Here is a 21,676-nt window from a genome sequence, read left to right on the forward strand (position 1 = left end):
TAGTGAGTGTTATAAGCGCTAGTTGGTTCACGGATAGAGAAAGTCATATCCGTCAGGGTTATTTATTTGAACAAACATACAAAGGTCATTGAGACAAACAGAACACACAGAGAAGGTGTTTGTGTGTGTATGCGTGTGTATGAATGGTGTATGGCGTAGATAGCATTTATGTGTTGGTGTGTGTAGTAAACAATGTGTAGAAGTGGACAACAGGAGGACATGAACGGACAGTCAAAGATAAACGAGTAACAAGAAAAGTTAACAATGAAGACAATGAGAATACACTAATTGAGTCTGTGCTGCCACACCATTTTCTTTGTCTCACCGGAGGAGAGTACGCGACCGTTTCACCGGTGACTTGCTACATGCTTACTCTCGGCTCCCACAACAACATTTTCAAAGACCACAATATATAATAGTCTGGCTCCTCTTACACTCCTCTAAGTAGGTCTGAATGTGAGTGTTTTCATGATCATGGTGTAGCTAGCCTTACCTCGTCGAACTATCACTAGGCTCGTAAAACTATACATGTAAATACACACAACCTCTATCAAAGCCTTATCAAATGTAGATGATGACCCTGAAAAGCCTTAGATAATGGTAAGTTTGGGTTGAGTTTGGTTACGTTTGGTTTGGTTCTGGTTTGGTTTGGATGTGTAGTAGCTTTACCTTGTTGAACTATCACTAGGGTCGTAAAACTATACATGTAAATACACACAACCTCTATCAAAGCCTTATCAAATGTGGATGGTGGTAAGTTTGGGTAAAGTTACGTTACGTTCGATGACGTTAAGTTGCATTAGATTCTTACGTGGTAATCAATCAGAAAAGGATATGAAAAAAAAATGAATACTAATAAGAATAAACTAACAAATAGATAAATACAGATGAGGACAAAGATAGATTGGTGGAAAAATACAGTTAAATAAGCCATTAAAAAGAAACAAATATAAAAGGAAACAAACTTAGACAAAAACAGATAAAATCACACGAAAATAGGTACAGGCTGAGAAGCACAGATACACCCACAACACAGCACCCTTCATTCCATATATACCAAAGGCCTATTCTCGGACACTTTAATTAAGCTCCCACAACCACAAACACATTTCCAAAGGGCACAAAGTAGATTAATCGGGTTCTCATGACATTTTCTTTACATTCATGGGTAGGCGGTGGCAGAGTGGTAGCGTGCTGGGCCCATATTCACCACGTGATGGACGACGCGAGTTCGAATCCCCACGCTACCACAAGTCTCGGATTTTTCAGTCACCGCCGAGTGGCTTAAAACTACCCACATGCTGTCCTGAAGACCACCCATCAACCCGGACTCTAGAGGAAACCGTCCAAGTGAATCAAGAACGAGTTCCGGGGGGCAGCATGAGCCAAGAGAAGATGGCGCCACTATAAACACTTGCCTGCACCATGACGGGCTGGGGCTGAACACCATCCAGGCCCCTCAAGCAAGCCTAATGGCGCTATAGGCGTAGACGTAAAAATGAGAGAGAGAGAGAGAGAGAGAGAGAGAGAGAGAGAGAGAGAGAGAGAGAGAGAGAGAGAGAGAGAGAGAGAGAGAGAGAGAGAGAGAGAGAGAGAGAGAGACAGAGAACTATCACCAGCCTCATAAAACCACCCTTGGAAATACTAACACCACAACCTCTACCAAAGCCTTCCCAAAAGTGGATCTATAAACCCCGAAATGTTTGAGAGTATGTACCTTGGACTGCAAAGCTCCGTATCCCTTTCCTCTCGCATTATTATTCAGTGTTAGAATAGGGAACTTGTGAGCCATCCAGGAATAGCGACCTCGTGAGTGGTGGTGGGCCGCGGAAGGGTGGGATTTTAAGACCTTTCGCCAGCTAGGGACGCTCGGAACTAAAATATGCACCCGCCTGATGAAGTTACGATTCTCAGTTAATTTTCTGTCTGTCTGTTTCTCTCCCTGTGTCCGCCTTGTCTATTTATCTGTATTTCTGTCTATTTCTCTGTCTTTTTCTTTGTCAATTTCTCTGTCTATTTCTTTGTCTATTTCTCTGTCTATTTCTCTGTTTATTTCTTTGCCTATTTCTCTGTCTATCTGTGTATTTCTTTGTCTATTTCTCTGTCTATTTCTTTGTCTATTTCTCTGTCTATTTCTCTGTTTATTTCTTTGCCTATTTCTCTGTCTATCTGTCTATTTCTTTGTCTATTTCTCTGTCTATTTCTTTGTCTTTTTCTCTGTCTATTTCTCTGTCTTTTTCTCTGAATATTTCTCTGTCTATTTCTCTGTCTTTTTCTTTGTCAATTTCTGTCTATTTCTTTGTCTTTTTCTCTGCCTTTTTTCTCTTTCTTTTTCTTTGTCATGTTCTGTCTTTTTCTTTATCAAATTTCCTGTCTACTTCTCTGACTATTTTGTCTCTAATGCTCTGTCTATTTCTCTAGTCTTGTCTATTACATTTTTTTTTTCCCCATCCTTATTTTTTAGCTCTCTCCACCTCCTATCTTCTCTTCACCTCCTTTCTTCTCTTATCCTCCTCCTTGTAACGACCATCTTCTTTCCTTCCTCTTCTTCCCCTTCTCTTTTTTCTCTTACCTTCCACTTCTACCTCCCCTTTCCTTACCTCTCTTATTCCTCCATCTCTTATCATTCTCTTCCTCATCTTCCCATTCTGCTCCGTCTCTTCTCTTCTCTTATCTCCTTTTCACTCTCAAATTTATCTTCTCTCATGACCTTCTTCTCTTCCCTTTCCCTCCATTCTCACTCTCTAAACTATTTCCTCTCCCCTTCAAACCCTTCATGTAGCTCTACTCTTTATTATCCTCCTCCTCCTCCTCCTCCTCCTCCTCCTCCTCCTCCTCCTCCTCCTCCTCCTCCTCCTTCTGTGCCAAGTTCCCTTTCATATCTCCTCTCATCTTCCGTTCCCCTCTCCTCTCCTCTCCTGTCGCCTACTTGTCTCCTCCTTCCTCTCTTCATTCTCTTCACAAGCTCCTTCTCCTCCTATTACCCTTTCGTAAATGCATGGGGAGAGAAAATAAGGAGGAGAGGGAGGAAGGGGATGAAAAGCAGAGTAGGCAAAGGAGAACAAAATTATAAAGGAAAAGAAAACGAAAGAGAAAATAGAGATAATAGGAAAAGTACACGAAGAGATAGAGATAGACAAATAGGAAATAATTAGAAGGGAAAGGAAAATGAAAGAGAAAAGAAGAATAGGAAAAGTAGACGAAGAAAAGAGGTAGAGATAGACAAATAGGAAATAAGGGGAAGAAGGGAAAGGAAAATGAGAGAAAAGAAGAATAGGAAAAGTAGACGAAGAAAAGCGAGAAAGAACATAGAAAATAAGTAGGAAAAAGGAAAGGAAAATGAAAAGAACAGTTACCAAAGGAGAAAATAAATGGAAGGGGAAGGAAAATAAGAGAAAAGAAGAAGAATAGGAAAAGGAAACGAGGAAAAGCGATAGAAATATACACATAGAAAATAAGGAGAAGGGAAAGGAAAATGAAGAGAGGAGTAACAAAAGTAGATAATAAATATAAAGAGGAAGAAAACGGAAAAGGAAAAAAAGGATGATAGGAAAGACAGACGAAAAAAAGACAAAAAAAATACAAATACAAAAAAGTTACGAATAATGAAGGAAACATATGAAAAAAACGGACTAAACGAGAAGTAAGAAAGTGTTAGTAAGATAATTAAATAAGCAAACAAATGTATATAATAAAAATAATGAGAAGGAAAAAAAAAAAACTAAGCTTCAAGCAATTCAAAACCTCATTAACTCTCTCTCTCTCTCTCTCTCTCTCTCTCTCTCTCTCTCTCTCTCTCCCTTTGTGTACCAGAAAATTGACACATCTTCGCTTCAATCAAGGAGAGGAGAGGAGAGAAGAGGAGAGGAGAGGAGAGGAGAGGAGAGGAGAGGAGAGGAGAGGAAAGGAAAGGAAAGGAAAGGAGAGGAGAGGAAAGGAGAGGAGAGAAAAGAAGGAAAGACAAGAGAAGGAAAAGAGAAAAGATAAGAGAAGAAAAGAAGAGGAGAAAAAAAGAGAAGGAGAGGAGTAGGAGAAAGAAGAAAAAGGAAGAAAAAGGAGGAAATAGAGAAATACCAAGGAGGAAGAAAAAGAAGAAGATAAAGAGAAAGAGGAGGAGGAGGAAGAAGAGGAAAGGAGAGGAGGTAAGAGAGAAATGAAGGGAAGACAAGGAGGAGAGAGGAGAGGAGTAGGAGAAAGAAGAAAAAAGGAAGAAAAAATGGAAGAGGAAATAGAGAAATACCAAGAAGGAAGAAAAAAAAAGAAGAGCAAGATAAAGAGAAATAGGAGAAGGAGGAATAGAGTTAAGAAAAAGAAAAAAAGGAAGAGAAAACACGAGATGATGATGATGGAATAAGGAAGGAAGGAGAAAAAATGTGGCAGCCGGAGGATTGGACAGGAAGATGAGTGGATGAGGAAGATAAGAAGGAGGAGGAGGAGGAGGAGGAGGAGGAAGAAAAAGAGGTGAGCAGGTGTTCGTGGAAAACAAAAGAAGCTTGTAAGAGGAGCAGACACGAAAATAATGAACGAGAAGAGAGGAGGAGGAGGAGAAGGAGGAGGAGGAGGAGGAGGAGGAGGAGGAGGAGGAGGAGGAGGGGAAGGAAGGGGAGGAAGAGTATATGTAAGGAGAGAAGGAAGAGGAGAATAAAGAGGAAAGAAAAGAAAAAATGCGTAAAAAGAGAAAGAATAAGGAATAGAAATATGCAAAAAAAAATAAAGAGAGGAGAAAGAGCAGGGAAGGAAGATTATATATGTAAGGAGAGAAGGAAGAGGAGAATGAAGAGGAAAGAAAAGAAAAAAATACGTAAAAAGAGAAAAGAAATAAGGAAAAGAAAGATGGAAAAAATGATAAAGAGAGGAAGGAGAGAAGGAAGAGAAGAATGAAGAGGGAAAAAAAGAAAAAAATACGTTAAAATTGAAAAATATAAGGAAAATAAAGATGCAAAAAGAAGATAAAGAGAGGAAGAAGAGCAGGGAAGGAGGAAGAGGAGGAGGAGGATTAAGTATAAGCAGGGAAAGAAGAGAAGAATGAAGAAGAAGAAGAAAAAAAGGAAAAGAAGCAGAGGGAGGGAGGGATGGAAGAGAGAGAGAGAGAGAGAGAGAGAGAGAGAGAGAGAGAGAGTAAGCAGAGGGGAAGAGAGGAAGAGACGGGGGTAGAATAACAAGGAAGGAGGGAGGAAGAGAAGCAAAGGGAGAAAGAGGAAGAAGGGAGGGAATAAGGAAGAAAGGAAGGAGAAAGGAAACGGGGACATGGGAAGGGAGGATGAAAGAGAGGAGAGATAAGAGGAAAAAAGAGAGGGAGAAGAAGGAAGAGAAGAAGAAGGAACGAGAGGGAAGGAGAGAGAAAGAGAGGGAGAATACAAGGGAGGAGGAGAGGGGAGGGCGGAAGGGAGAGAAAAAAAAGTTAAGAAAAAGTAGGGAGGAAGGAAGGAGGGGAGAAGAAGGGAGCGAGGAAAGGAGAGGAAAAAAATCATAGACAAGGTAAGATGATTAAATGGGAGGAATGAAGAGGAGGAAAAAAAGGAGGAAAAAAAAGAGTAAAGAGGAAGATGACGATGAAGGCGAAGAGAAGAATGAGAGAATGCGGGAAGTAAAGAAAGATGAAATGAAGAGGAAAGGAGGAAAAAAAATCAGAGAAAAGGTGAAATGATTAAATGGAGGAAAAAAATTAGGAAAAAAAAAAGTAAGGAGGAAGATGATGAATAAGACGAAGAGAAGGAGAAGAATGCGAGAAATAAAGAAAGATGAAATAAAGAAGAAATAGACGTTGAATAAAGAAAAACTGAAGAATGAAAGACAAAAAAAAAATAAAGTAAATATATAATCAATTCAATATATACAATAGATTAAGACACCCTTCCTTACCCTCTGTCCCTCCCTCTTTTCCTCCCCCTCTTTCCTTCTTACCTCCTCTCTCTCTCTCTCTCTCTCTCTCTTCCTAAATCAATAGAGCCCAGAACAAATAAACCAAAAAAGGACAAATTGAGCGAAAAGAAAGCAGGAGAAGATAAATAAAAAGATGAAAAGAAGAGAAAAAGGAAAATGGAGAAAGAAAACAAAGAAAGATGAAGAAAATATTATATAGATAAGAGGGAAGGAATGAAGGAATAGAAAGAGAAAGTAATAAAGGAAGAAAAATGGAATGGGGAATAAGATGAGGAAGAGGAGATAAGAAGAAGAGGAAGAAGAAGAGGAGGAGGAGGAGGAGGAGGAGGACTTTCACTTTTACACTCGAGATGGAAATGACGCACGTTTTTACGATGGCGAGAGGAGATGAGGTGGCAGGTGTGAGTGTGTGTGTGTGTGTGTGTGTGTGTGTGTGTGTGTGTGTGTGTGTGTGTGTGTGTGTGTGTGTGTGTGTGTGTGTGTGTGAGTGGGTGTATTTGAAGTAACCGGATCCAACAACAACAACAACAACAACAACAACAACAACAACAACAACAACAACAACAACAACAACAAAGTCATCATTCACCAACCACCAAAAAAAAAAACACAAACGAAAAAAAAGAAACATTAAGAAAAAACATTCCGCAAAAAGGAAGAGAAACCGCCGCTGGGTCAACTAAGTGTCCTCCTCCTCCTCCTCCTCCTCCTCCTCCTCCTCCTCCTCCTCCTCCTCCTCCTCCTCCTCCACACTAATGAGGGACAAACACACCATTCGCCGGCCTTTACCTGACCTTTTATCTCTCGTCTTGCTCCGCGAAAAACATACACTCCTTTCTCCATAATTATTCTCTCTCTCTCTCTCTCTCTCTCTCTCTCTCTCTTAGTCGAAGTAGTAGTAGTAGTAGTTGTTGTAGAAATAATATTAGTGGTTGGATTAGGAGGAGGAGGACGAGGACGAGGAGGAGGACGAGGAGGAGGTGGAAGAGGAGGAGGTGGAAGAGGAGGAGGAGGAGGAGGACTAATAATACAATTCAAGTTGATTATAAATGAAATATGATGCCATTATTATAAGTATTAGTAAAAACAGCAGTAATTATGTCAAAAATAATAAATAGCACTCACTAATTATGACTAAGGTATTGATAATCTAATAATAACACTAACACTAAGAAGAAGAAGAAGAAGAAGAAGAAGAAGAAGAAGAAGAAGAAGAAGAAGAAGAAGAAGAAGAAGAAGAAGAAGAAGAAGAAGAAGAAGAAGAAAAAGAAAAAGAAGAAGAACAAGAACAAGAAGAAGAAGAAGAAGAAGAAGAAGAAGAAGAAGAAGAAGAAGAAGAAGAAGAAGAAGAAGAAGAAGAAGAAGAAGAAGAAGAAGAAAAAGAAGAAGAAGAAGAAGAATTGCGTAGCGTGAGTCCCTGAATGTTAAAACTTGAATCACGAGGGAGATAAATAGCAGACAGAAGGAATTGGATAAGGGAATGGAGGATGGGTAGAAAAGATATATATATGGAATGGAATGGATGGAGAAATTATATAAAAAACACAAACACATAAAAAAATATATGGAATGGATGCAGGAGTAATGGGAAGGGGCAGAGAGATGAACAGAAAAGGGAAGATATGGACAGGAGAAGAGAGAGAGGGAGGGAGGTAAGGAATGGATGGAGAAATTATATAAAAAACACAAACACATAAAAAAAATATATATGGAATGGATGTAGGATTAAGAGGGAGAGAGATGAACAGAAAAGGGAAGAGATGGACAGGAGAAGAGAGAGAGGGAGGGAGGTAAGGAATGGATGAAGAAATGATATAAAAAACACAAACACATAAAAAAATATAGATGGAATGGATGTAGGATTAAGAGGGAGAGAGATGGACAGAAAAGGGAAGAGATGGACAGGAGAAGAGAGAGAGGGAGGGAGGTAAGGAATGGATGGAGAAATTATATACATGAAGAAAAGTTTGAGGAAAGATGGGATAGGTAGATAGGCAGATAGGTTGGTAAGTAGATAGGCTGGAAGTTAAGTGATGGATGATTTTTTTTTTTTACGCCCTTGAAATGTCTCCTTAGCTGTAAAAAAAAAAAAGATGAAAAAAAAGGATGATGTAGAAGCGTATGGATAGTACTATATGAGGCCGAAAAAGAGAAACAATGATCAAAGAAACGAAGAAAAGCCAAAACAACAGAAAACAGGAAAATGTTGCAAGTGAAGACTAGAAACCACGAGAGATAACGTAGAAAAGGGAACGAGGAACACGAAAAACAATGAGATAACGGAGATGCGAGAGAATGAGATATGAGTCAACACAGAAAGAAGGAGATGAAACGGAGAGACGATGTAGAAAAGGTTACGGAAAAGACGAAAAAGGACGAGATAAAAAGTTGTGAGAGAATGAAATATGAGTCATTAGCAAAAACTTCAGAAGACGAAAAGGAGAAACAATGATTAGAGAAACGAGAGAAAGCCAAAAAAAAAAAAGATAAGATAAGATTATAGTGGGTGATATTAAAACTGGAATCATGAGCCGCAGAACACACCCACACCCACACACCCACACACACACACACTCACTCAAGCTCTATATCATTACGCGTTGGGGGTGTGGCGCGCCGGGTATTCCCCTTGAGGCCTGGTAAACAAATATCGCGGGAATTAAACTGCCTCATGAAACCTTCGAAGCGGAAAGTATAAAATCCCAATACGTGGAAATCATTACTAATATGCTCCCAATTTGTACTGTCATTTGCATTTGGAGCTCCGTTAATAATATTTGCATTCGTATCCGACAAAAAAACTCACAAATCCTACACCGTTTCTGTTTATACATGTTTTTTTCTAGTTTTATGTATTTTTGAAGTGGGAGTCTGTATATATATTTGGGGGGGCTGTACCGCAGTGATTGTATTTGACTATATAATTGCATTGTGAAGGGTTTTTATTTCCTGTTCTTTATATTTCTGTTTTGAGTTTTATGTATTTTTGAACTGTGTGTGTGCATCTGATTTTTAGCTGTACCGGACTGACTGTATTTGTGTTTATTATTGCATTACGAAGCTTTATTTTTCCTCCTCAAAGGCGAAAATCGGAATTCAACATTAATGATTCTACATAAATTTGCCAAACGTTCATTGATTAAAAGTTAAAACTATCGATATTGGATTCTCTTGTCATTTTTATCCTCATTATTGCATTATGAAGCTTTATTTTTCCTCCTCAAAGGCGAAAATCGGAATTCAGCATTAATGATTCTACATAAATTTGCCAAACGTTCATTGATTAAAACTATCGATATTGGATTCTCTTGTCATTTTTATCCTCATTATTGCATTATGAAGCTTTATTTTTCCTCCTCAAAGGCGAAAATCGGAATTCAACATTAATGATTCTACATAAATTTGCCAAACGTTCACTGATTAAAGCCATGCGATATTGGATCCTCTTCTGTCATTTTTTTCTTCTTTATTTTTGTATTACGAAGCTTTATTTTTTCTCTTCTAAGGCGAAAATCAGAACTCAACATTACTCATTCAACATAAATTTGCCTTTCGTTCACTGATTAAAGCCATGCGATATTGGATCCTCTTCTGTCATTTTTATCCTCATTATTGAATTAAGAACCTTTTTTTCCTCTTCTACGGCAAAAATCAGGTCTAAACACTATTGACTCCGCTTCTACTTGCCTTTCGTCCATCTATTGAAGCCTTGTGGTATTTGATCCTCTTTGTATACCTGAACACTTGCTGCGAATCTTACTACGGCTCTATTTTTTTAAGTCCCTACGATGACGAGAACCGAAGTTATGGCCAATCTGACGTCTTGTGCGACCCTGACCTTGACCTTTGACCTTTGACATAAAAAATCTAATGGGTTCTATTCTGGACGGACACGAAGCTTCCCTGTTTTTTGAAATCCCTACGATGACGAGAACCGAAGTTTTTTTTTGTTTTTTTTTACATTGCTCATTGCGCCGGTAGGCTTCTTCCCAGTGGATCTTGATGGTCGGTCAAGGCTTCATTCCGGTGGGTCCTGATGGTCGGCCCTGTTCTGGCGCAGGCGAGTGTTTATAGTGGCGCCATCTTGCATTGGCTCATGCTGCCCTCCCAGAGCTCATTTTTGATCCTAGAATCTAGAGTCCGGGTTGATAGGTGGTCTTCTGGACAGCATGTGGGTAGTTTTAAGCCACTCGGCGGCGGCTGAAAAATCCCAGCTTGGTGGCACCGGGCGGGGATTGAACTCGCGTCCTCCTGAACACGAGGCCGTTACTTTGACGACTCAGCCACCGCCAATCTGACGTTTTCTGCGACCCTGACCTTGACCTTTGACCTCTGACAACAAAAAATTAATGGGTTCTATTCTGGACGGACACGAAGCTTCCCTGAAAATTTGGTTGAGATATCTGCAAAATTGTGCACAGGAGAACAAACAAACAAAAAAAACATAAAGAAACAGACTGACCGGACCGAAAATATAACCTCCTTCCAACTTCTTTGGCGCAGGTAATAATAACGCGCGAGTTGAGAACACAAAGGAAAACTAAAATGCAAAAACCTAAAGGTGTCTACGGGGATGAGAGCAAAAAAGCAAGCAGAGTTCAGAGGAGAATTTAACAGGTGGAAAGGAAAGAAAGGGAGGGAGTGAGAGCAATACAATAAAATCATCGTCGGAAAGGGGCTTTGAGAAGAAAAGATCCCTCCTATTACAAAGCGCAGTATCATTATACCAAGAAAACGAAGAGTAGAAATATATATGAATCCATTGTGTTTTCAGGTGACAGGTGCGTGAATCTGGTACTTATTCAACGGCCATTACTTCATCTGAATAGGATTACAACACTGGGCACTATAAAAAAATAGCTCCCTCTGTGTCATTCCAAGTATAGCCCTTTGTGTTCAGTAACCTAGACTGGCTCATAAAAAGGGCATTAAAGGGAGAAAGAAAAGAACTCAAGAGGTAGGAAGCCCCAGGAAAGACTTACATAGACTCCCAATACCTTACTACAAATAGGGAGATAAAAAAAGAGAGAGAGAGAGAGAGAGAGAGAGAGAGAGAGAGAGAGAGAGAGAGAGAGAGAGAGAGAGAGAGAGAGAGAGAGAGAGAGAGAATCACAATGGGAAAAAATCGTTAACAGGTCTTTTATAATATGTGTTCGTGAGCTTTGTCGGTGTAGGAGGAAGCATTTCAGTTTCATCCCGAGGGTGTTAAGGAAGCTGAAAGGTCATATTTGGTACTCTGGGGAGGCGGTGGCTAACTGGTTAACGTGCCGACGCAGTGTCCTTGAGGGCCTGGGTTCAAACCCCTCCCGCTACTGCAAGCTGACAATTTCCAGCCATCACCGATTTTTTTTTATTTTTTACAGGAAAGGAAGCAGCTCTTTCTCTCCCTGGCTTTCTCTCCCTCTCTCTGGCTTTCTCTCTCTTTCCCTTGCTTTCTCTCCATCTCCCTGGCTTTCTCTCCCTCTCCATAACTTTCCCTGTCCCTACCTTTCTCTCTCTCCCTAGCTTTCTCTTTCTCCCTCCCTAGTCCTTTCTCCCTAGTCCTCTCTCTTTGCTCTGTATCTCTCTCCCTAGTTCTTTCTCTCTTCCTAGATCTCTCTCTCCCCTCATCCCTCTCTCTCCCTCTCCATAACTTTCCCTGTCCCTACCTTTCTCTCTCTCCCTAGCTTTCTCTTTCTCCCTCCCTAGTCCTCTCTCTTTGCTCTGTATCTCTCTCCCTAGTTCTTTCTCTCTCCCTAAATCTCTCCTCCTCTCTCTCTCTCGGCCTGCTCTAGCCCCTGATGTCCCCGCGAATAAGTGAGGCGCGGTGCTCCGAGGTTGAATTCACAAACAGCGGAGGGCATGGCGAGATATTTAGACCATGAACAGAGGCATTAGCGTGATTACCAAATACCTGTCATTTTTCAGCGGACCCGTAAAAGCGGCTAAACTGACACTAATGGACATTCAATTTGCGCGCGTGTGGGAGTGGTGGTAGTGCTGGTGATGGTGGTGGTGGTGGAGGTGGTTGTTTGTGTTGGGATATGTATGTGTGTGTGTGTGTGTGTGTGTGTGTGTGTGTGTGTGTGTGATTATAAGGTAGCGTTCCATTTTTTTTTACCATGTACTTTTCTCTCCTTTATTTTTCGTTTTTTTTTTTTTTATATAATGTCTGATCTCCATTACCCTTATATAGAGGTTTCCCATCACGCATTTTGGTCTCTGTTCTTCCATTCCCATCCAGTTTCCCATCAATTCGTAGCCCATCCTCTCTACACTCCTTTTGTGTGTCCATTTTTTTTTTTTTTTACAACAAAGGAGGCAGCTCAAGGGCACAAAAAAAGAAAACAATAATAATAAAAAAAGTCCCACCCCATACCTTCATTCTATATATACCTCTCTATCCACTTACCTTCCCACAACTTAAATTTATCTTCTATTAATATCAAACTGCTCGAAATGTTTATAATAGGAATAAAATGGGATTGCAACGGATATGGGTATAGTAACAGACTAGCGCAGACACACACACACACACACACACACACACACACACACACACACACACACACACACACACACACACACACACACTCACTCACACACACACACACACACACACACACACACACACACACACACTCACTCACTCACTCACTCACACACACACACACACACACACACACACACACACACACACACACACACATACCTTGCCCGTTGAGAAGGTTCCACTCCAGGTGTTTGCGATGCCTTCAGAAACACTACGATGACCAGGGGATGATTTTTCAATGTTTTTTTCTTTATTTTTTCTATTTTTTCCTTCTCACTTTTAATTTGTCTGGTTTTACTTTTTTTCTGCTTTTCGGGTTTTTGTTTCGTTTTACTTTTTTCTGCTTTTCGGGTTTTTGTTTCGTTTTACTTTTTTCTGCTTTTTGGGTTTTTGTTCAGTTTTACTTTTTTTTCATATTTTGTTTTGTCTCGTATCACTTTTTTTTTCCTGTTTTAATTTCGTCTCCACTTTATCGTTCACTGATTTCCTCTTCTTCCACTTTTTTTTCTTTTTTTTTTTAGTGTTTTGCCTCGGTCCACTTTCTCATTCACCTTTTCTGGTCACATATCTCACCAAACTGCTTTTCCTCTTTTCCCTCTCATTACTTAACCTTTTTTTTCATATAACGTTCACCGGTTATTTTTTCATTGTTTAAACGTATCTTCCTTTAGTTGGGCTTCTTTCCCCTTCATCCTCTTCCTCTCGTCCTGTTCTTCTTTTCTTGACACAAATTTCACACAGGGTTCCTTTTTTCCCTCGCTTCACTTTCTTTTTCAATCTACTTTCACCTGTACTACTTTTTATTCTCAAGCGTAACTTCCTTTTCTTCGATGTCTTTCCCTTTCAACCTCTTCTTTTCTTGACACATATTTCACCTGCGTTCCCTTTTTTCCTTCGCTTCACTTTCTTTTCCAATCTACTTTCACCTGTACTACTTTCCATTTTCAAGCGTAACTTCCTTTTCTTCAATGTCTTTCCCTTTCAACCTCTTCTTCTTGTCCTGTTCTTTTCCCTCACGGAACCAACAACACTTCGTCTCAGGTTTCACCCTCGCATCACATACTTTTTCATTCTACGTTCACTTTTTGTTATTGTCAATTTTCAAACGTATCTTCCTTTTCTTTGACTTGTTTTTCCTTTTATCCTCTTCTTGTTCTCCTCGCCTTTTCTCGTCACATCTCACAACACTCGTCTCTCTTCTGCAAAACAAGAGACATCAGGAATAAGAGAACTGAGGTAGATATATAACATTGACACATATATACATTGCCTGCAAAGAGTAAAGCATTAGGAGTCGTCACAGAAGTAATTTTAAAAACAACACTTATGCTTGATACATATATATGAACTTAAAAGCTAAAAATCAACTGTCCTCCTCCTCCTCCTCCTCCTCCTCCTCCTCTTCCTTTCCCTCTTCCTCCTCCTCCTCCTCTCACAAATAACAATACCTCAAAGAAAAGTTAAAAAAAAATAGTATACATGAAGAAATAAAACTTAGAATTTTGCAAAAGTGTGAAGAGAAATGCATTTGCTTGAGAGAGAGAGAGAGAGAGAGAGAGAGAGAGAGAGAGAGAGAGAGAGAGAGAGAGAGAGAGAGAGAGAGAGAGAGAGTGTTAAGGGAAATAAGAGCTAAGCAAATTGGATTAAATCTTCCAAAATAGGAGAAATGTGCCTGTGTACAAGACTTTGATTTGGTGGAGGAGGAGGAGGAGGAGGAGGAGGAGGAGGAGAAGGAAGAGGAAAGAACGATTAGAAGTAAAACGAAAACGAGGAGGAAGAGGAAGACGAGAAGGAAGACGAGGAAGAGGAGGAAGACGAGGAGGAAGAAGAAGAGAAGGAGGAAGAACACGGAGAGAAAGACGAGGAAGAACAGGAAAAGGAGAAGGAAGAGGAGGAGGAGGAAGAGAAACAACGATTAGGAGTAAAACGAAGACGAAGAGGAAGAGGAAGACGAGAAGGAAGACGAGGAAGAGGAGAAAGAAGAAGAGAAGGAGGAAGAACATGGAGAGGAAGACAAGGAAGAGAAGGAAAAGGAGTAGGATGAGGAGGAGGAGGAAGAGAAACAACGATTAGGAAGACGAGGAAGAGGAGAAAGAAGAAGAGAAGGAGGAAGAACATGGAGAGGAAGACAAGGAAGAGCAGGAAAAGGAAGAGAAGGAAGAGGAACAAGAACAAATCGAAGAACAAGGACAAGAAAACAAGAACAAGCAGAAGAAGAAGAAGGAAAAGAAGAAGAAGAGGAGGAGGAGGAGGAGGAGGAGGAGGAGGAGGAGGAGTCGCCGCGCAGGTAACATAACTTTTTTTGTTTGTTTGTTTTTTGTTTGTTTTTTCTTTTCTTTTCTTCCCTTCCCAAAAGTGACAACGAGGGAGAGAAAAGGAAGAACGAGGGAAGTTTGTCGCGCGTGTTTTGTTTTTTTGAACCGAATATTCTTTTGTGTGCTCGGAGGTGTGTTGTTCTCTCTCTCTCTCTCTCTCTCTCTCTCTCTCTCTCTCTCTCTCTCTCTCTCTCTCTCTCTCTCTCTCTTGATATCGCTAGTTTGTATTGTAATTTTCACACACACACACACACACACACACACACACACACACACACACACACACACACACACACACACACACACACGGATGGCACAAAGAATATCTGGTTCAAAAAAAAAAAAAAACAAAGCCATGAGCATCCATATTTTCTTCTCTCTCTCTCTCTCTCTGTGTGTGTGTGTGTGTGTGTGTGTGTGTTCTTCTTTTTCCCTCTTCGACCCCTCTGTCACTCCTCTTCTCTCCACTCCTCTCTCCTCCTCCCTCCCTCTCCTCCTCTTTTTTGTTTCTCAGCCTCTTGCTTTCCTTTCACCTCTCCCTATTCCTCCTTTGACCCCCTTTCCATTTTTTTTTGCGCCTTTTCCACATCGGCGTTCTGTTTAGTCCTACGGGGAGTCCACCTTTAATAAGTAGAGTTTAGGAATAGAACATGTCGGCAAGAGGAAGTCAGATTAATTTTATTTTTGCATAAGTATCGTATTTGAAGTCTTTATGGTATCAATGGGTGTCTATTTTAGAAAGTATTACTGATATAAGAACTAAGAGCGGATAGGTGAGAATGCTTTTGAAACACACACAGGTACAAATACTCTCTCTCTCTCTCTCTCTCACACACACACACAGCACACGCAAACACCATTAACAAAACGATATGAGGAAATAAAACAAAACTATAACAAATCGTGTTACCTGTAAAAGCAGTTTCGTAAATATGCAATTGTACCAGAATCGTGTGAGCCATTTTTTTATATATAAAGGAAGACTATAATGTTGATAATTAGAGCACTCTCAAAGCTACTAAACAAAGCTACTTATTCATTATCAGTCGATGTGGATATTACATGTTAATTCATCCGTGTTTTTTTTTTACAGCAGAGGAGACAGTGCAGGGGCGTAAAAAAACAAAAAATAATGAAAAAAAAGCCCGCTAATTACTACTCCTAAATAAAGTAGAGAGGCCAAAAGTTGCATTTATCTACGAATATATCAATAACAAGGAAACATCAACGAGGAGTGGAAGGGAAACACACACACGCCCATTACCTGAAGCCGCCTCCAGGAACCCTCTCGTGTATAGCCACTGGTGAAGGGCTGACTCGACCAAGCATATTAATCCCCATGTAGCTTGGTAAATGAGAGCTGCTCAGCCTCAATAGCCAGTGTGAAGCGAGTATATTGTCACTGTTCCATCGCTTTCACTGTATTTCCTTCTGCCAACGACTTGAACTCTCTCCACTATAAGATTTGGTTTCTCTTCTGGCTAATCACTTGTACTTTATTTATAAGACCAGTAATTAGCTGTCTGTTTTTAGTATTTGCCTTTGAGCTGTGTATCGCTGTAGCCCGGAGCAGCTTTCTGAGGCAGCTCCAATGAGGTATTTCACGGACAGTCAGTATTACCATTGTTGAGATCACTATTTACACGGGAATCGTATATCTAGATGTCTATTGATTGTGTTAGGGTAGTTTAGGTTGAGTTATGTTGTGTTATGTTAGGCTAGGTTAGGTTAGGTTAGGTTAGGTTAGGTTGAGTTATGTTGTGTTATGTTATATTAGGTTAGGTTAGGTTGAGTTATGTTGTGTTATGTTATATTAGCCTAGGTTAGGTTAGGTCAGGTTGTGTTATATTAGGTTAGGTTGTGTTATATTAGGTTAGGTTAGGTTAGGTTGAGTTATGCTATGTTATATTAGGCTAGGTTAGGTTAGGTTAGTATATTTGTTGAGATCACTAAAATTCAGGAATCGTATATCTAGATGTCTATTGATTCTTTTAGGGTAGTTTAGGTTATGTTATGTTATATTAGGTTAGGTTAGGTTAGGTTACGTTATAATATTTGCTGAGATCACTAATATCACAGGAATGTCTTATATAAAAGGCATACCTACCTACTGAATGGCTTGAGTATGGGTTAGTTCATGAGTTAGGTTAGATTAGTTAGTTAGGGTGAGATCAAAACCACTAGAACAATATATCTAAATGGCTTACCTACCTGATGAATGACGACAGTATAGATTAAAGTTACGTTATAAGAATATCTGTGATCCCTAGACCCACAGGTGTTGTACGGCGTATATACCTGTCGAATGGCTATAGTATACGTCAAAATCTTTGGTATAGGTGAAGTTAGGTTGCAAGGTTTCATGAGATCACTACCGCCACATATGTTGTATAGAGAATGACGCACCTACCAATATTATTCAAACCAATGCTGCTCACGTCCCTCAAGTAGTGATATACGAGTTCTATGAAATGTCTCGAGTGGTTTGTGTATGTATAATTCAAGTCGTTGCTGCCACGCTTAAAGAGCATACCATTTTTTGCCTTGCTTCGACCCTGGGCAACTTTTTCCAGCGCCCAAAACTCCAGAGATCGGGGAAAAACACTTCTGCCAATATCGGTGTTGCAAGGCCTCTCTTTAACTGTGGGAGGAAGGGAAGGGAAGGTATGGGAAAGGAAGGGAACGGGAGGGAAGGAAAGGAAAGGAAAGGAAAGGGAAGGGAAGGGAAGAGAAGAGAAGGGAAGGAAAGGAAAGGAAAGGGAAGGGAAGGGAAGGGAAGGGAAGAGAAGAGAAGGGAAGGGAAGGGAAGGGAAGGGGAGGGAAGGGAAGGGAACGGAAAGGAAAGGAAAGGGAAGGGAAGGGAAGGGAAGGGAAGGGAAGGGAACGGAACGGAAAGGAACTCAAGGGAAAGGAACTCAAGGGAAAGGAACTCAAGGGAAGGGAACGGAAGGGAAGGGATGGGAAGGGCAGGGAAGGAAAGAAACGATAAAAATATGAATACAGAAACGAAGCAAAGGACAGAAAGGAAGGAAGGAAAGATGAAAAAAAAATAAGAAAAGGTGACATTGGCGAATTTTCAATCAGGGACCACAAAAAACAGGTGCGTATCAGGTGAGCATCAGGTGAGCTAATTACCTGCAGGAAGGCGACAGGAAATAGAACCGCGACCAAACCACGAGACAAGGCAATAAAAAGTGTATGTCCGTGTGTGTGTGTGTGTGTGTGTGTGTGTGTGTGTGTTGAGGAGGAAGGAAAGGAGAAGGAAAGATAATAGAAAAGGAAGGAGATAGACAACTCATGGATAAAAATGGATAAAAAAAGGAGGAAAAAGAAAAAATAAAGGAAGTAAAATTAATGCAAAGAAAATCACAAGAAAAAAGAAGAAAATAAAGGCCAAGAAAAACTAGAAAATTATAATAAAAAAAACTGAATAGAGATAAAAGAACAGGACGAGTAAGAGGAAGAAAAATAATGCATGTAAAACTCCGAGGAAAATAAGAAGGGAAAGAAGAGAAAGAGGAGGAGGAGGAGGAGGAGGAGGAGGAGAAAAATTAAGAAGAGGGGAGGAGGAGGAGGAGGAAGAGGAGTGCTAACAAAAATAACCAAAAGGAGGGGTGGACATGAGCGAGATAATTAGGTTGCGTGGAAAGAAATACGAAAAGTCAAGGAAACAAGAGAAAACCAAAAAGAGAATTACGATAAGAATGAAAGGGGAGAACCACATAAGGAGCCGCGGTGGAATCATTTAAACACTGTGGGAAAAGAATCAAAGTTGAGAAAAAGACAAGAATGTGTTTGTAATGAAGGGAAGAGAGAGGGGAAGCGATGAGAATGAGAGGGAGAATGAGGAATGGGAAGGGAAGGGAAGGGAAAGGAAGGGAAGGGAAGGGAAGGGAAGGAAAGGTATGGGAAGGGAAGGGAAGGAAAGGGAAGGTATGGGAAGGGAAGGGAAGGGAAGAGAAGGGAAAGGAAGGGAACGAAAGGGAAGGGAAGGGATGGGAATGTATGGGAAGGTATGGGAAGACAGGGGAAGAGAAGGAAAGGTATGGGAAGGCAATGTAACGAAAGGGAAGGGAAGGGAAGGGAAGGGAAAGGAGGGGAAGGCAAGGGAACGGAAAGAAAGGGAAGGGAAGGCATGGGAAGGGAAGGGAAGGGAAGGGAAGGGAAGGAAAGGAAAGGGAAGGGAAGAAATGATAAAAATATGAATACAAAATCGAAGCAAAGGACTGAAAGGAAGGAAGGAAAGATGAAAAAAATTAAGAAAAGATTAAAATTAATAACTGAACTGATCAACGAAAAGAGGAAGTAAGGGGAGGAAGAAAGGAAAGATAAGGAAAAAGGAATGAATGAGGACATTAAGAAAGCATGGATGAAACACGAAAGAAATCAAGCAAGGAAGAAAGAAAGAAAGAAAGAGGGATAAATGTTACAGGAGAAAGGGAAGACTGAGAAAGATAGAGAAACTTAACGCTGGACCAATGGACGAAGAGAGAGAAAGGGGGAGAGGGGGGGGGCTGGAGGGGCTGGATAGGAGAAGAAAAAAACATGAAAACAACAACTAGTGAGGAGATAGACTGAACATAAAAAAGCAAAATAGAAAGGAAACAATAAAAGAAAATAACGATATACAAGAAGAGGAGGAATAACAGGAAAACAAGTGACATGTAAAAAAAAAAATAATGCAACTTGTAAAGAATGAACAGGAAAAGGAAACGAAGAATTACAGATGACAAAAAAAAAAAAACTCTGCAGCTGTGTTGGTGGTGAGGATAGTGATGTTGTTGTTGTTGTTGTTAATTGTTGATGGTTGGTGATGGTGGGTTGAGGAGTGATGGTGATGGCGCTGGTGGTCGTCATGGGAGGGTGGGGGGAGGGTGGGGGGGGGGTTGGCTCTGTATTGAAAACCCTTCCAGGAACCAAACATTGACATACGAATCGACTTTTACCAGAGAACAGGTGAAAACGCCGAGTTAACACACACACACACACACACACACACACACACACACACACACACACACACACACACACACACACACACACGGATCCCCTCTCCCCCCATCTCCCCTCCCCCTACACACACACGCACACAAAAGGATGATGACATTGATGAAAGAGAATGTAAAAGAATAAACCAATAAAAAACATGAAAAAAACACAGAAATATTGCAAACGAAGGTGCAGGAAATCCAGCCCAACAAAAGAAAAAGGAGGATGATAAACTAACACACACACACACACACACACACACACACACACACACACACACACACACACAGAGAGAGAGAGAGAGAGAGAGAGAGAGAGAGAGAGAGAGAGAGAGAGAGAGAGAGAGAGAGAGAGAGAGAGAGACATACATACAAACAGAAAAACAACCAGCCAATCAGACACAGGCAAGCCATACAGACCGATACACAAACACAGAAACACACACACACACACAGACACACACACACACACACACACACACGAACCCCCACCCCCCTTCATTCTCGCCCACTCACATACATTCACGGACACAATCCTTTCCCCACCCCCACCCCAACACACACGGACACCCCCCCCACTCCCCTTTCACACACACAATTTTCCGTGCCGCCGGAGCCCCTGATGCAGCACGCGCAGGTGATGTAATTGTTCATTAAGGGAGGTGTGAGGAGGGACGAGCCGCGCGAGCCTGTGATGCTGGGAGTGGGCACCTTTTTTATCTCTCTCTCTTTCTTTGTGTGTCTGTTTGAGAGTATGTCTGTGTGTCTGAATGTGATTGTCTTTGTGTCTCTGTAGGTTTGTTTGTCTGTCTGTCTGTCTGTCTGTGTCTGTCTATCTCTCCAGCAGTTGTTGTTTTTTCTCTTCTTTATTTATTTTTCTTTGTGTGTCTGTTTGAGAGTATGTCTGTGTGTCTGAATGTGATTGTCTTTGTGTCTGTGTGTAGGTTTCTCTGTCTGTCTGTCTGTCTGTCTGTCTATATCTCCAGCAGTTGTTGTTTTTTTCTCTTCTTTATTTATTTTTCTTTGTGTGTCTGTTTGAGAGTATGTCTGTGTGTCTGAATGTGATTGTCTTTGTGTCTGTGTGTAGGTTTGTCTGTCTGTCTGTCTGTCTGTCTATCTCTCAAGCAGTTTTTTTCTCTTCTTTATTTCCTCCTTTCCTTTCCATTCCAATTATCTACTTTACTTTCTATCTACACCTCATCTATTCTTTCCATCTTCATTACCTCCCCTTTGTTAATACGTCTTTATCTTTACCTCTCTCATTCTCTCTTTCTCTTTCCTCTCCCTCATTCATTCATTCCATCTCCCTCATACTTTCCCACATACAAGCTCATCTCCCTCCCTTCCCTCCTCTCTCTCCCTCCCTCCCTCAAATACAGATATCTCCCACCCTTCCCTCCCTTCCCTTCCCATCCTCCCTCCCTCAAATTTGGGCATTTTTTCATTCCTCTCTCTCTCTCTCTCTCTCTCTCTCTCTCTCTCTTACCTCCCTCCTCCTCCTCCTCCTCCCTTCCTCCCCTCCACCCTGCATTTGGTCCATCGGCAATATCGCACAAAAGGTCGTGGTAGGAGGGAGGGAGGGAGAGAGGGAGAAGGAGGGAGGGAAGGAGGGAGGAAGAGGGAGTGAGGGAATGAGATGAAGGGAGAGGTGGAGGGAAAGGGGAGGCATTTTTTAGTCCCAGAAATAGCGCAGTGAAATTTCCTGTTTTTTTATGTGTGTGTGTGTGTGTGTGTGTGTGTGTGTGTGTGTGTGTGTGTGTGTGTGTGTGTGTGTGTGTGTGTGTGTGTGTGTGTGTGTGTGTTTAAGTATGTGAATAGCCATACCATTAAGGAAAACCAGGCCATACCATGAATGTGTATGTCTGTGTGTATCTCTCTGTGTGTGTGTGTGTGTGTGTGTGTGTGTGTGTGTGTGTGTGTGTGTGTGTGTGTGTGTGTATGCTGCTTGTCAACACTGA

At 41.0% G+C, this 21,676-nt stretch overlaps 1 long non-coding RNA gene across 1 annotated transcript in view; it reads right to left on the bottom strand.

Annotated features, from left to right (window-relative positions):
- The window catches only part of LOC126980832 (uncharacterized), a 78,310-nt gene that overhangs the window by 17,434 nt on the left and 39,200 nt on the right, over nucleotides 1–21,676 (bottom strand). The window contains exon 2 of the long non-coding RNA XR_007733617.1: nucleotides 12,575–13,614. This is a non-coding gene — a long non-coding RNA (uncharacterized LOC126980832). The remainder of the gene's footprint in view (nucleotides 1–12,574; nucleotides 13,615–21,676) is intronic.

The sequence above is a fragment of the Eriocheir sinensis genome, chromosome 45 (assembly GCF_024679095.1).
Source record: "Eriocheir sinensis breed Jianghai 21 chromosome 45, ASM2467909v1, whole genome shotgun sequence".
NCBI lineage: Eukaryota > Metazoa > Arthropoda > Malacostraca > Decapoda > Varunidae > Eriocheir > Eriocheir sinensis.